At 37.8% G+C, this 12,576-nt stretch overlaps 1 protein-coding gene across 1 annotated transcript in view; it reads left to right on the plus strand.

Moving 5' to 3' along the window:
- Positions 1–12,576, plus strand: part of opcml (opioid binding protein/cell adhesion molecule-like) — a 205,007-nt gene that overhangs the window by 1,446 nt on the left and 190,985 nt on the right. The window lies entirely within an intron of this gene.

The following is a 12,576-nucleotide window of genomic DNA, read 5'->3' on the forward strand; positions in this document are numbered from 1 at the left end:
CAGTAGCTTTGTTTTCTGATATTGTTTGGGTCAATAGTTTTTAAACTTTCATTGTTAACAATTAAAAATAATTAATATGAACCCTTTTCTTATGTGAGAATCACTTGTGAATCATACTTAAGTAGACAATTTAGAATCTCATTATCTCTGCCAAAAATTGGTCTGTTCTGAAAAGATAAATAAAAGCAAGCAAGTCATTCATGTTTCAACTCCAATGGCTCTTTTACTTACTTGTGAAGCACGCCACTTTGCTGGAGAAACCACTGCCTACAAGCTTTAAGAGCTCATCTTTATCAGACTGCGATGAAACATTTCTATGTTAAAAGGGGTGGTCAATTCCATAATTATAAGGGAGCCTTCGTGCTTTTTGGATGGGATTATGAGTGATTTGATGAGGATGAAAATATTGCAAATTATATACTATGGTTGTCATATTGACTTGATATTGACTTGATTTACATCATTTCCTCTGGGATTTACAAAGTTTACGCAGTAAATGGTCTGTATTTGTATAGCGCTTTACTTGGTCCTAAGGACCCCAAAGCGCTTTACGCTATACACAATCATCCACCCATTCACACACTGGTGATGGCAAGCTACATTGTAGCCACAGCCGCCCTGGTGCGTACTGACAGAGGCGAGGCTGCTGGACACTGGTGCCACTGGGCCCTCTGACCACCACCAGTAGGCAACGGGTGAAGTGTCTTGCCCAAGGACACAACGACCGAGACTGTTGATCGGACTGCCGATTACAAGACGAACGCCCAACTCTTGAGCCACGATCGGCCCGGGGCTTTTAACTTTTGTACTTTTGTACTTTTAACTTTTTACCTACCTGTATCTGGAAATTAGATATTTTTAAATTTAGTTTGAATGAGGATGAAATTGTAATAAATACAGAAAACGAAATGCTGAAAGTTTGTGACAGTAAGCACATGAAAATAATGTAATCCGTAAATGTGAAGAAGGAAGCATATGAAGAAAAATGTTTCTGCTGCAGATGTAAGTATAATTCACAAGCAACTCAATAGACACAAACTTCTGTGGCTATGTAATTATGTAGTAAAATTCTTATATATGTTGTGGCTCAGTACCTTTGGTTGTCAGAGTAGGGCAATAGAGTTCAAATGACTCTAGGCTGCCTGGCATGAGGTACTTGGACTAGAATTATTGTAATGTCTTTTGGACGCTATAGTATGTGGAAGGTCATCATGTGTCATACACTGGTTGCACCCCTATGTAGTCCAAGATGGAACTCTGCCTAGTCTTCATCTTTTCTCCCCTGTTCTACTCTGGTAATCTTTTAGTCATTTCTAGGCTGTATAAATGTGCGCTGCCCTTCCCTGATTAATAGAACGTGTTAAGTAGCCTGTTGGATTAACTAAAACCACCCATTTCATACTCCTCACGCTGAATAGTGACTGGCTGAAATCCACTAGCTCCTTTGTCATGCTGATGTCAAGCTGCAAAAGGTTGTGACTGTAGCAGATGTGAGGTTTTTGGCTCCTTAATATTCTCCTTTTCCTATCCTAACATGTTCACTCCACAGCAGAGAAGTCATCAAAGAACTTGTTGCACTGCCATGACCCCAAGTTCAATCTTTAAAAGAGAGGTTTAGAAATTGAACCAAAAGCTGACAATAGAGTAACCCTGTGCTGCGCCACAGTGTATCCAATACACTGCCCTTGAGCAAGATGAGTTGTCAGTGAGCTAGTCAGTCCATAATGTAGGAAACCATGCCATCCACATGCATTGCTTTGAGCTTTCCCCCAAGCAGGGGCCACTGGATGATGATGAAAGCAACACAGAAATAATTCTCCTCCGCCTTGCTGGCTTCTGTGGGTGGGAATAAGGCCTGTGGAGCTGCTATGCGATGGCATTGTCCATGTCCACATTTGACAGCTACATGCCTAGAGCACCCTGCAAGGCTGATGCTGTGAGCCCCCTCTGCCTTGCCTGTGATGAGCCTCATCAACCAAATGGCAAAGATGCAGAAGCTTGGAAGGACAGCAGGTGTTGAGATTTGGACTTAGAGAGGTGGACCAGGGGCAGCAAGTTTTGGACTGGAGGCAGAGGATGAGGGCAGCTGTGGAGCTGACCTCTGATTTGATTGTTTCATTTGACATGAATGGCAACACTGTCTGTGTATTTATTAAACAGTCATTTAATAAGATTAAAACACTGCTACAATTATATTCTGATAACACATATTTGTAAATAAATTATAGCACTGAGAAACTGCATATTTGGGGAAATGCATTATTGCTTGGAAGGCAGCCATGATCTCATTTGTTGCATTTTCCTGACAGTAAATTTCTTCAGGTTATCAAAGTTGTCCTAAAACAAGAAATTCAAACAATAATACATTCCACCCTGAACCAGAAAGTGTTTCTATCTCACATCAGGAATCAAATATAGTGATGCGAGCCAAGTGACAGCAGCAGGTTGTCAAGAGTTAAAAGCTTTTATTCCAGGGAAAGTACAGCATTAATGTGATTCTGGCAATACATTTTAAATGAACGATTGCTGCTTCCGAGCTGTAGGTAGAAGAATTCCTCAAAGGTTATTTTGCTTCCACTAAGCTTTAATATTAAGACAGTCAAGGGCAACACAAAGCAGTATCATTCTGACATAAAGAAAGCCACTGCCAGCGGGAACTTCAGAAGATGTGAGCAGCAGAATAATTAGCATCATTCAGCTCAGCTTTAGAAGCAATATGACTTTTTTCCACAAATACACAGATCACCACGAAAAAAATTCCCTGGGTTGCACATGTTAGAGAAACAAATCAGTTTAAAGCCAGTATGTGTATATTATACAGGTATGACTGTCTTTAAGGTAGAATGTGCAGCTGCTGGTAATCCCAGCATTTTTGCACAAGCATTTTTCTTTTCTTTCTGAATAATAAATACTGTGTTGTCAAAAGGTATTTACCCCCTATTCTGAGTTCTTTTCTTTGTTTTGTTTTTTTGTAAATTTGTCACCCTTACATGTTTCAGATTACCAAACATATTTTCATATTGGACATAGATAAGTTGAATACATAGAAATGCAGTTTTAAAATGATGATTTCACGCAAACTTACCTGAGCCTATTCAAAGAAGTAATTGTCCTTCAAACCTAATAACTAGTTGTGCTACATCAATGAGTCTTTCATATCAATTTGGCCAACTCGTCTTTGGAGAATTGTTTTCAGTTCGGGCACATTGGAGGGTTTTTGAGCATGCATGGCCTGTGTAAGGTCATGCCAGATCATCTAAAGTGGATTTAAGTCTAGACCATCTAAAGCCATCTCTTTTTAGCCAGTCAGAAGTGGTCTTGCTGGTGTGTTTCAGATCATTGTCCAATTGCATAATCCAAGTGGACTTGAGCTTCAGGGCAAAAACTAGGGCCCAGACATTTTTTTTCTGGAATTTCTGGTAGAGAGCAGAATTTATGACTCCATCAACTATAACAAGGTGCCTAGGTCCTAAAGCAACAAAACAGCCCTAGAGCATCACACTACCACCACCACATTTGATTGTTAGAATTATGTTCTTTTTAGAAATTGGACAGAACTTTTCCAAAAACCAAAAACTTTTGTCTTGTCACTGCACAGAATATTTACCCCTTTGGAGATCTTGAAGATGTGTATGTTTTTTGGCAAATTTGAAATGAGTCTTTGGGTAAAAATGGCGTACATGGGAGAGTTCCACGCAAAAAACACTCCTGGCGAAAAATAACACAGTTTCCTTTTTGTTAAATCTGAATACTGAGCTAAACTCAGGCAAGTGAGGCTTGCAGTCCTCGGTGCTTTTGTGACTTCCTGAATGAGTTGTCAATATGCTGTTAGAGTAATTTTGTTAGGCTGGCCACTCCTGGGAAGGTTTTCCACTCTTGAAGCTTTTCTTTATTTGTGGATAATGACTCAGTAAAGATTACTGGATTCCCCAAGCTTTAAAATGCATTTGTAACTCTTTTCACACTGACTTTGGTTTTCAACTGATCTTGAGTTTAATTTTTTCTCTTAATAAATGAAATGATCATTTAAAAACACCTTGTTTAACAAACAAAACAAAACAAAACAAAAAAACATGATTTGGGGAAAATTCACATTTTGTGTGTTATTTGCAAAGAAAAAAATAAATTCTCAAAATATAAATGGAAATAAATCTCCAAGGGAGAAAATAATTTTTACAGCACTCTATCTGCTTCTACTTGTTTAGTGAATGACTTGTGGCAGTCATTAAGTACCAAGATAAGTGGTTGTGCTGCCTATTGCGATGGAGATAGTAGGCAGTTGTACTGTGAAAAATTTGGAACAATATTACCAGTTCTGGAGCCAGAGAGCACTATAATGCACTGCCAGTGGCTCAGTGGACACTGAATGGAGAGTAAAATAGTGTACTAACAATATTTATTTACAATTAACAACCCATCTCTGCATGTGTTTATGCTTATTACGTTCATGGTGCTGGTTTGGAGGTTGTACTGCATGAATGTACCATATACTTTAAAGCATAATTGTAAAATATGTTGAGTTAGCAGTAAGATTAGAAAGGTTCTATATAAATGAATATAATTTACAATTTACCTGCTCTATAAAAACATGTACAGAAGGCTTAGTCATACTACCTTCAGGCTAAAGACTAGACTTTAGCCTAACTAGACTTGCTAATGCCCATTGAAATGCCATGGCTAGTGAACTGAGCAGTTTGTAATACATAGCAGGTTTACATATCACCATGCCAGCTGTTGTTTCATGTAAATAATTACTGAAAGTAAAAAACAATAAAGAATTTGAATTACTTTAAATTGAGAGTTTTGTAATAAATGTGAGGAACACGTGATTTTTATCCACAGCACTCATGCTAAGCTACAATTCTTATCAAGTGTTTCTCAAGTTATATTTAGTAGTTGAAAGACACCTCTGTGGCACAAGGTGTCACCATTCAATTATTTTCACCTGCAAGTGAGGAGCTCCACTGGTAGGGCAAGCCATGCATGTGATTTACACTATCCTGAACTTAGTGAAAACCCAAGGACAACAGAATATGGCTGACATCTGAGTTACTGCTGGTTGTTTATTTAACTGTAGAGTGTTTCACAGCCATTTGGTAGTGTCATTTTGTTTGTATCTTTAACTCTACGTGAGATGTTGCTCTTTGGTGTTTTCCCAAAAGTTAATTCTGTTCATCTGGATGTAGCATTTTCAGTGGGATTGTTTTTTTCCCCACTGAAAACGCTACATCCAGATGAACAGAATTAACTTTTGGGATCTATTTACCTGGATGATTGAGCATGCATCAAGACACTTTGGTGTATTCTTTGGTGTATATTCAGCTACCCAAATCGAATCACTTTAATGATATGGGAGTTATATTAGTTAGTTATATTTAAAGGTTATTCTTTCTCATCTCTGTTTGCACTGGCAGTGATGAGAATACAGTGGAAATGAATGGGTCACGCAGGATGGACCTACCCTGTTTGATAACCACAAACACTCTAACACTCAAACACATTCATGCCTTTATTTCCTCTGTGTTCTGCGAGTCACTGTTGATATTCATGGCAGTGGCTTTGGGATGCAGTCATCCAGCTGATATTTTATGAGACACTGATTGGAGGTCTGGCTGGAATCTGTTTGAGGGGTAGGTGGTAAATCCTGTTTTAGATATAACCATTATCCTTGAAGAGAGCTCTGTCTCTGGCTTAAGTCTCATTATCAATGAGGGGTAAACATGAAGTCATTGTTGTTCTGCTTCAGAAACCTCTGAAAATATCAACGGAGAGCTTCTGCTTTCCTTCACTGCCACTGAATATTTCACTGACAGACCATTTGGAATATGGCTCGCTGTGGCACTTCTCCCAGCTCGATAGATGAGCAGCAGAGATGGCTAAAACACTGTGTGGCTGACCCTTGGCACATTCTCTGTTTTAGCATTGTATAGTAGAGTGTGGAGAAATGAATGGTATGATGTCAGGACTGTCTGAACAAAGGTGCAACTTGGGAACTGGCACAACCTTTTTTAAGAAGATGTCATTTGAATTGCCTTTTGTACCAAGTCAGGTTGGGTGACTCACTATATATGTCTACAGTGAGACATTGTTATGTCTGACATCAGGCTGTCTTATGGGGTATTACTGCAAAAGCAGTAGTTGGGTTAAACAACTTGTTCTTCCATTGGTACATAAGGTACAAATAACTGTTGTAATAGAAATATAATATTCCAATTGCTCAGTTTTAGACACTATTGCAGACACTTCTTAAAATACATGTTAATTAGTTCTATATAAATACAAATATATTTACTTTTTCTCATGGTTTTTATTTCAGTCCCTTGTCCACAGAGCTTAAGGTTATTTGTGTTGACCTCAGTGTTGTGAAACTATTGACTGAATTTTGGTATGCTTTTTCAGATGGAAATCTCTAACACGCAGTCTACAAACTTTATGTACTGAAAAATGAACAGGAAATCTGGGATTAAATTAAATGGAAAATCACTATCATTTTTAAGGTCAAGTGTTTAGTAAATTAACCGATTAATGAGTTTGCATTTTCTGGTATCCAAAGAGGTCTTATTGTGCTGTTTTGTGTTTTAGAAATAAAAATGTAATATCTTAAAGTCTTTAGGTTGGATAATACAGGACATCCATAATATTATTCCATAAACTAAAGAATACAGACTCAAAGATGACTAAGGGGTAACTAATGTACCAATAGCTGAGAGATTATTCAATAATTATAGCTAGTCATAGCTCTAATACCTGCCATAGATATGACTATACAATGATGTTGCATCATAGTATATTTGTATAGTATGTTTACTGCAGTTATATGCTTGCAAAACACATACCATACTGGACATGGATATTATACATTTGTTTTGCAGTGATCACTGCAGTTGTATGAGACTGAGAAAGCTACTCATAATTACTTGTTATCCTCGTCATCCAAGGTGGAAGTGGATCTTAAAGCATTTTTACTGCTAAACAAAGACATCAAGACATGTAGAACTGACCAAAAGAACTCCAGTATATTGAGCAGTCTTCATGTTATTATATGTTTGCACAGTACTTAAAATGCATACTTACTGGGCTGGGAATGTAGTGCACGCAGAGTGAAGGGTTGATTTCTAGTAAAAGGTGTATTTGTAATTGTGGCCATAGGCTTATCTGTTATTCAGTAGAAACTATCATGTATTTTGGCAGGCTTTTACTTATTCCCAAGACAAAACCATTGAGTCACCAATGGAAATCATCGGCCTGGAGAAGCATTTGAGGCAAGAAATACTGGAATGCTAAACTTCCTATTCTTTTCCTGCATAAATGAGCCCCATACATTATTCAAAGCAAAGGAACTCCTTGACTGAATAAGTATCCATGGCCCTGTGAAACTACACTATATATGTGTAGGCTTCAATCAGTCATGACTGTTGCGCCATCTAGGAAAAAAGACAGCCAAAGCAACAGTAGCTTAATTGTGTAGAATTACTTAAAGCTTGTGCCATTTTTTATAAGAAAGAAATAGAAAAAAATATTTATGATTCATGCTACCTAGACCTCTTTACAGTCCTACAGTGTTTTTTTTTTTAAGTCAGCAAGTCATATCTCATGATTGTAAATATCATTTAACTACCTCCTTCCTCTCTGTCAACTTCTTGTTTAATGTTCACAAGTTCACAAACGTTGACTTAAAACGCTGTACTGCACTATGAGTACACTACTAGGAAGGTAGTCACAGCTAAAAATGGTATCAGGAATATGAGCGGACAAGGACGTATTAAAATGGAAAGCCTAAGGGTAGGCTAACAAGCATGGAGATGCTAAGCTCTCTCTTCAGCCATTTTGTTTTCTTTCATTCAGTGGAACAAGTGTTAAGTTTGACCTATATGGATTCGGACATATATGGACAGAAAATGCATTGTGTGTCAGTAAAATATCTTCAAAATCCAGATATATTAATTAGTGATCTTTAATTCTAGTCTTTATACCATTCTCAACACTTAATGGGGTAAATGTCATGTAGATCATGTCATCAAGGTGAAAACCTCTGGATATTGCAGATACTGAGGGTCAGGTTCCGATGTCCCACTCACCAGTAGTCCACCAGGCTTGCATTGGTCTTCCTTTATCACAACCTAGGCATCCATCTTGAGGAAGGTTGAGTTGAGTTTCAGCATCCTGTGTTGTCGTAAATCACTGAGATAGTCATTAATTTTTAATACCCAGAAACCTATGCGCCGTGCTGCAGTCCAACTAGATTCTCCACTAGTGAGAGCCAGCCACATCCATTACAGCCTGTCTTTGCTGTCCCCACCTTGTGCATGTTTGGGTGCATTTTTCTGATATCATTAATACTCATCAGGAGCACCTTCCAGTCATGCCACATTCTGCCAGGCAGTTTACGCTCTACTACTTTCACTCTCCTACCTACCTTTTCCATATTGTTTGTAGCACATCTCTCTTACTCATCAATTGAAGCAAGCATTGAGGAAAAGTAATATAATATGATGTATACATTTATGTATGAAAGTGTGGTGCATAAGAGTATTTTTTTTGTGTGTGAGAATATTCCTACATCATCAAGTTTAAGTCCAGTGGAACAATTTACCTGAATATCTTATTACTCTAAGAAAGTTCAGTTACCTCCACTTATTGTCACTTTTCCAAAATTCCAAATGTTGGAATTTTTGATTATGATCTATTTGCTGTTTTTCCAATCACAAAAGCAGCTTTTTATGAAAAAAAAGTGGCCTTGAAATTTAAACAGCAATACTGGTAAGATTTGCAATGCATATAGACAAGGTAACTATAGTACTCATTACATAGATTGCATTTACCACTATTATCTGTTTGTGCATGAGTTTTCTTTCATTTAAAATCTCTTTGAAATCAAAATATCATCATTGAGAGTTTTGTTTTTTAGTTTGTCGGTTTTCAAGGAGAACTAAAATGTACTTATGAAATCTCCATGTCTGCCTGTCTGTTTACATGTGTGCTGTGTGAACACAAATAATATATTACATAGGAATACAGTATAGAATGTCAATCTCTAAAGAAGAGAAGAGGTGGTTAGACTTAAGAACACCAAGTTGCATATATTTGCAAAAATAATGACTAAAATGTGATTCTCTCCCGTTGTAACCTCTTTATGGTTTTAAGACAAGAATTTGATTTAGAAATTTTCTCGATATGCATATAAGCATAAGTTGATTATATATTTATTAATGAGGAATGGTACTTGTCCTTTTGTTGTATATTTTCTCTTTTAGGAATGGAATGCTGAAAAAATAGGGCATCCTCTCTAGGGGCAATACAAGTCATATTAGAAAGCATGCGTATGTGATGTCAGCACACTCTTTGCCTGTTAATATAAGAGGGCACAGGGTTTGCATTTTGAGAATCTGCTTTTTGCACCTCTGGAAACTTTTTGGTCACAGCAGTCAGAGGCACCTCAGAGTTACCGCTCAAGTAGAAACCAAAATGTAAAACCAAAACCAAAATAACTTTTCACTTTGCAGTTATTCCCCAATAGAGGTGATTGTTACTTGTTGCAGCCGCGAGCACAACGGAAAAGGATTTTCATCATTGGACATTTATCTGAAGTAATGCCATATAAGCTGATGAACTGTTAATTAATGTAGCTCTTGGAAACTCCAACATTATATCCTTAGTTCATTCCACTCAAGATCTCTCCTCCCTCCCAAGTATTGGCCTCCGGTGACCTGGCAAATTATTTCTAACTCTCCCGTCTCTCCTTGAGTCCTGGATCTCAGCCGTCGGCCCTCTACCAAAACAGATCCCCCTAATGGAGGAATATGCCAGGGAAATGTGCTTCCCATTGATTCTGTTCCCTGGCTAATGCTGCTTCAAGGATAGTGCAGCTCAGCTATACTTAGAATCAAGTATGGGGTTGACATAATATTTTTCTGTTGCCTTCAAAATGCTCAGGGTAGTATAGTGATAACTAATAATAACTAATACTACTGGAACAACTTCAGCACAAACCGAGCAGCTACATTCATCAATTACCAACAGAATGCAGTAAATATGGCTGTAAATGAGCCTTAACTGTCAGCCTTAGCTTATAAGAAGATGTGATGCGAAATGTCACAGATCTTGACACAGATCTTACACACATCTCAGTAACATGCATGTCAATGCCTGAAAATAACTCCCTTTTGTAAAAAATATATTGACCAATGCAATCAAAACTAGTCTTTTTTTTAATATGTTTTAAGGTAGAACATTCTTTTGAGTAGAGGTGAGGCACCAATCTTGGAAAATGCAGGGTCCCTGCAGTGTCTCACTTTAATGCACATAGTGTTTACTGCATGTTTCTGACTTAGGCACTGGAAATTGATAAGTGGCCTTGATTTATTATTACAACCAGATTTCACTGTCTGAAGACAAGGAAGGAAGGAGGGAATTTGTCTGAGTCGGCCAGCTGATGGTGCTCATTAATATGGATAAAAATGACTAGGAGTCATCTGGGAAGAATGTCATACCGCATTAGACAAATAAGTGGTTGAAACCACTGGCTGTAATTAATTGATTCGCTTCAGATTGATCCCCTTCCCCCACCTCTTTGGGAATCATGTTCAGAATTTGTGCAATTATTAAATGTTAAATATTCCAAGCAAATGGAATACAGGAATACACACACACACACACACACACACACACACACACACACGCAGTAACCTCCAAAGCCAATGGCTCTAGCAGATACCAGGAACGCTTTTCTCGACAAACAGCCACGCTCTTTGTCGAGAAAAGCGCAGTCCTAGGAACAGCAAAGATACTCTGCAGGACACCCAATATATAGTGAGCACAAGGCCCTGCAGATAATGTTGGGTCCTCGAACCATCTGCATGTTTTGAAAGAAGGAAGTTATAATTTAAGGGGTTATTGTAACTTTAAAAAAGGGAAGGCACGTAGTACAAGAAAAAGCTTTTGTGTTTCTGTTCATGGAGTGAAACTGTGGAACAGTCTGAATATGGAATTAAAGCAATGTTCAAACATAAAACAGTTCAAAAAGAGTTATAAAATATGATCTTCTCGAACTATAAAGAAAGGGAAACTATTGAAATTAAGTGTATGTCTCTATTTAAAGAAATTCATGATGTGATATTATACTATATCAGAAATCTGTTCACTATTTTTATTACAGATTATATCAGTAAGGAAGTTGACTAAATATTAACTGATAACTTATGGCAAAGGGGTGGGATTAAATAAGTGTTTTCTTCTTCCCACTCCCTTTCAACATGTAAATGAATCAGAACGGTAGCAATATTGAAATGTATTGACTTTTCTAAATGTACCTGTATATTGTTTACATGTTTGAAATAAATTAACAATCAATCAATCATGTGATCTGATTGTTTGATCAGAGACATTGAGACTAGTTGCTTCTCAGAGATCATTTTGTAGAGCACTCACAGTGCTCATCCTGTTCCTCTTTTCTAAAAGGAGCACATATTGCTCCTGCTGATGGGTTAAGGGCCTTCTATGGCTTTGTCCAGCTTTCCTAGAAAAACTATGTGTGTCCTAGAATGTAGTCCATGCTCTTGAGACTGTAAATCTTCTGCCAATGGTACATACCAATAGGGCTGGGCTATATCATACCGTTCACGGTAATACCGGTGTAATTTTGGGCAACGATAGGAAAATGAAATATCGCGATAGGATATGGGTAAAACGCGCATGCGCAGTGCCTTTGTTTACATACGCACATGGCGGTGACGCAGAATGAGAAGAGCGAAAGTAGATCGTTAAATGAAACGGATGAACCAGAACTGGTTTGTAAAAATGCTGCAACTTCAGTGGTGTGGAACTGGTTTAGCTTTCGTCTGTCAGATACACAACAAAGCACTATTTTTGGTAGGGCATGCTAGCGGGCCGTCGTTATTACGGTGTTTTTTGGAAAATACGGCACACTTAAAATCAATCCTTTGATTTTTCTGAAAATCGACAGTGCCCCTTATAATCCCGTGTGCCTTATGTATGAATTCTGGTTGTGTTTACTGACCTCGAAATGATTTTATGTCGTACACGGCACTCGAAAATCTGTCAAATGTTTTAGTACAACTTTGCTAAGCTACGAAGCCGCACCGCTTGATGGATTGTCGGACCATTACGGCTATCGTAGGCAGGAGCCTCGCGGAGTGATACGTACTGCGCTTCAACATAATATTACCGTATTGTGTGTGTATAACCTCTTTTTAAGTTTTGTGGATATTATACACGGTTATGCCAATTTCCACTGGAAATGTCTTTTGGTTAAATTGTCAGCAAGGAATTTGCACTGTTACATTTTTATATAACTTTAATGCACATAAAAAACAGCTGCTTGTTTAAGTGAAAATACATTGATGGGGTTTTTTGCACTAATAAAGTTGTGGAGTTGTAAAGTATTTTGTCTAGTGTCAATTATATCGTCAGTTAAATCGTTATCGCAAATTTTAAAATGTATATCGTGATAAATATTTTTGGTCATATCGCCCTGCTCTACATACCAGCAGTGACACTGATTGAAGATAGATGCACAACAGTGACAAAACAGTCAGAAAGATGCAGAAGGAAAAAGTG

Source organism: Neolamprologus brichardi, chromosome 10, assembly GCF_056152115.1.
Source record: "Neolamprologus brichardi isolate AB-2024 chromosome 10, ASM5615211v1, whole genome shotgun sequence".
Taxonomy (NCBI): domain Eukaryota; kingdom Metazoa; phylum Chordata; class Actinopteri; order Cichliformes; family Cichlidae; genus Neolamprologus; species Neolamprologus brichardi.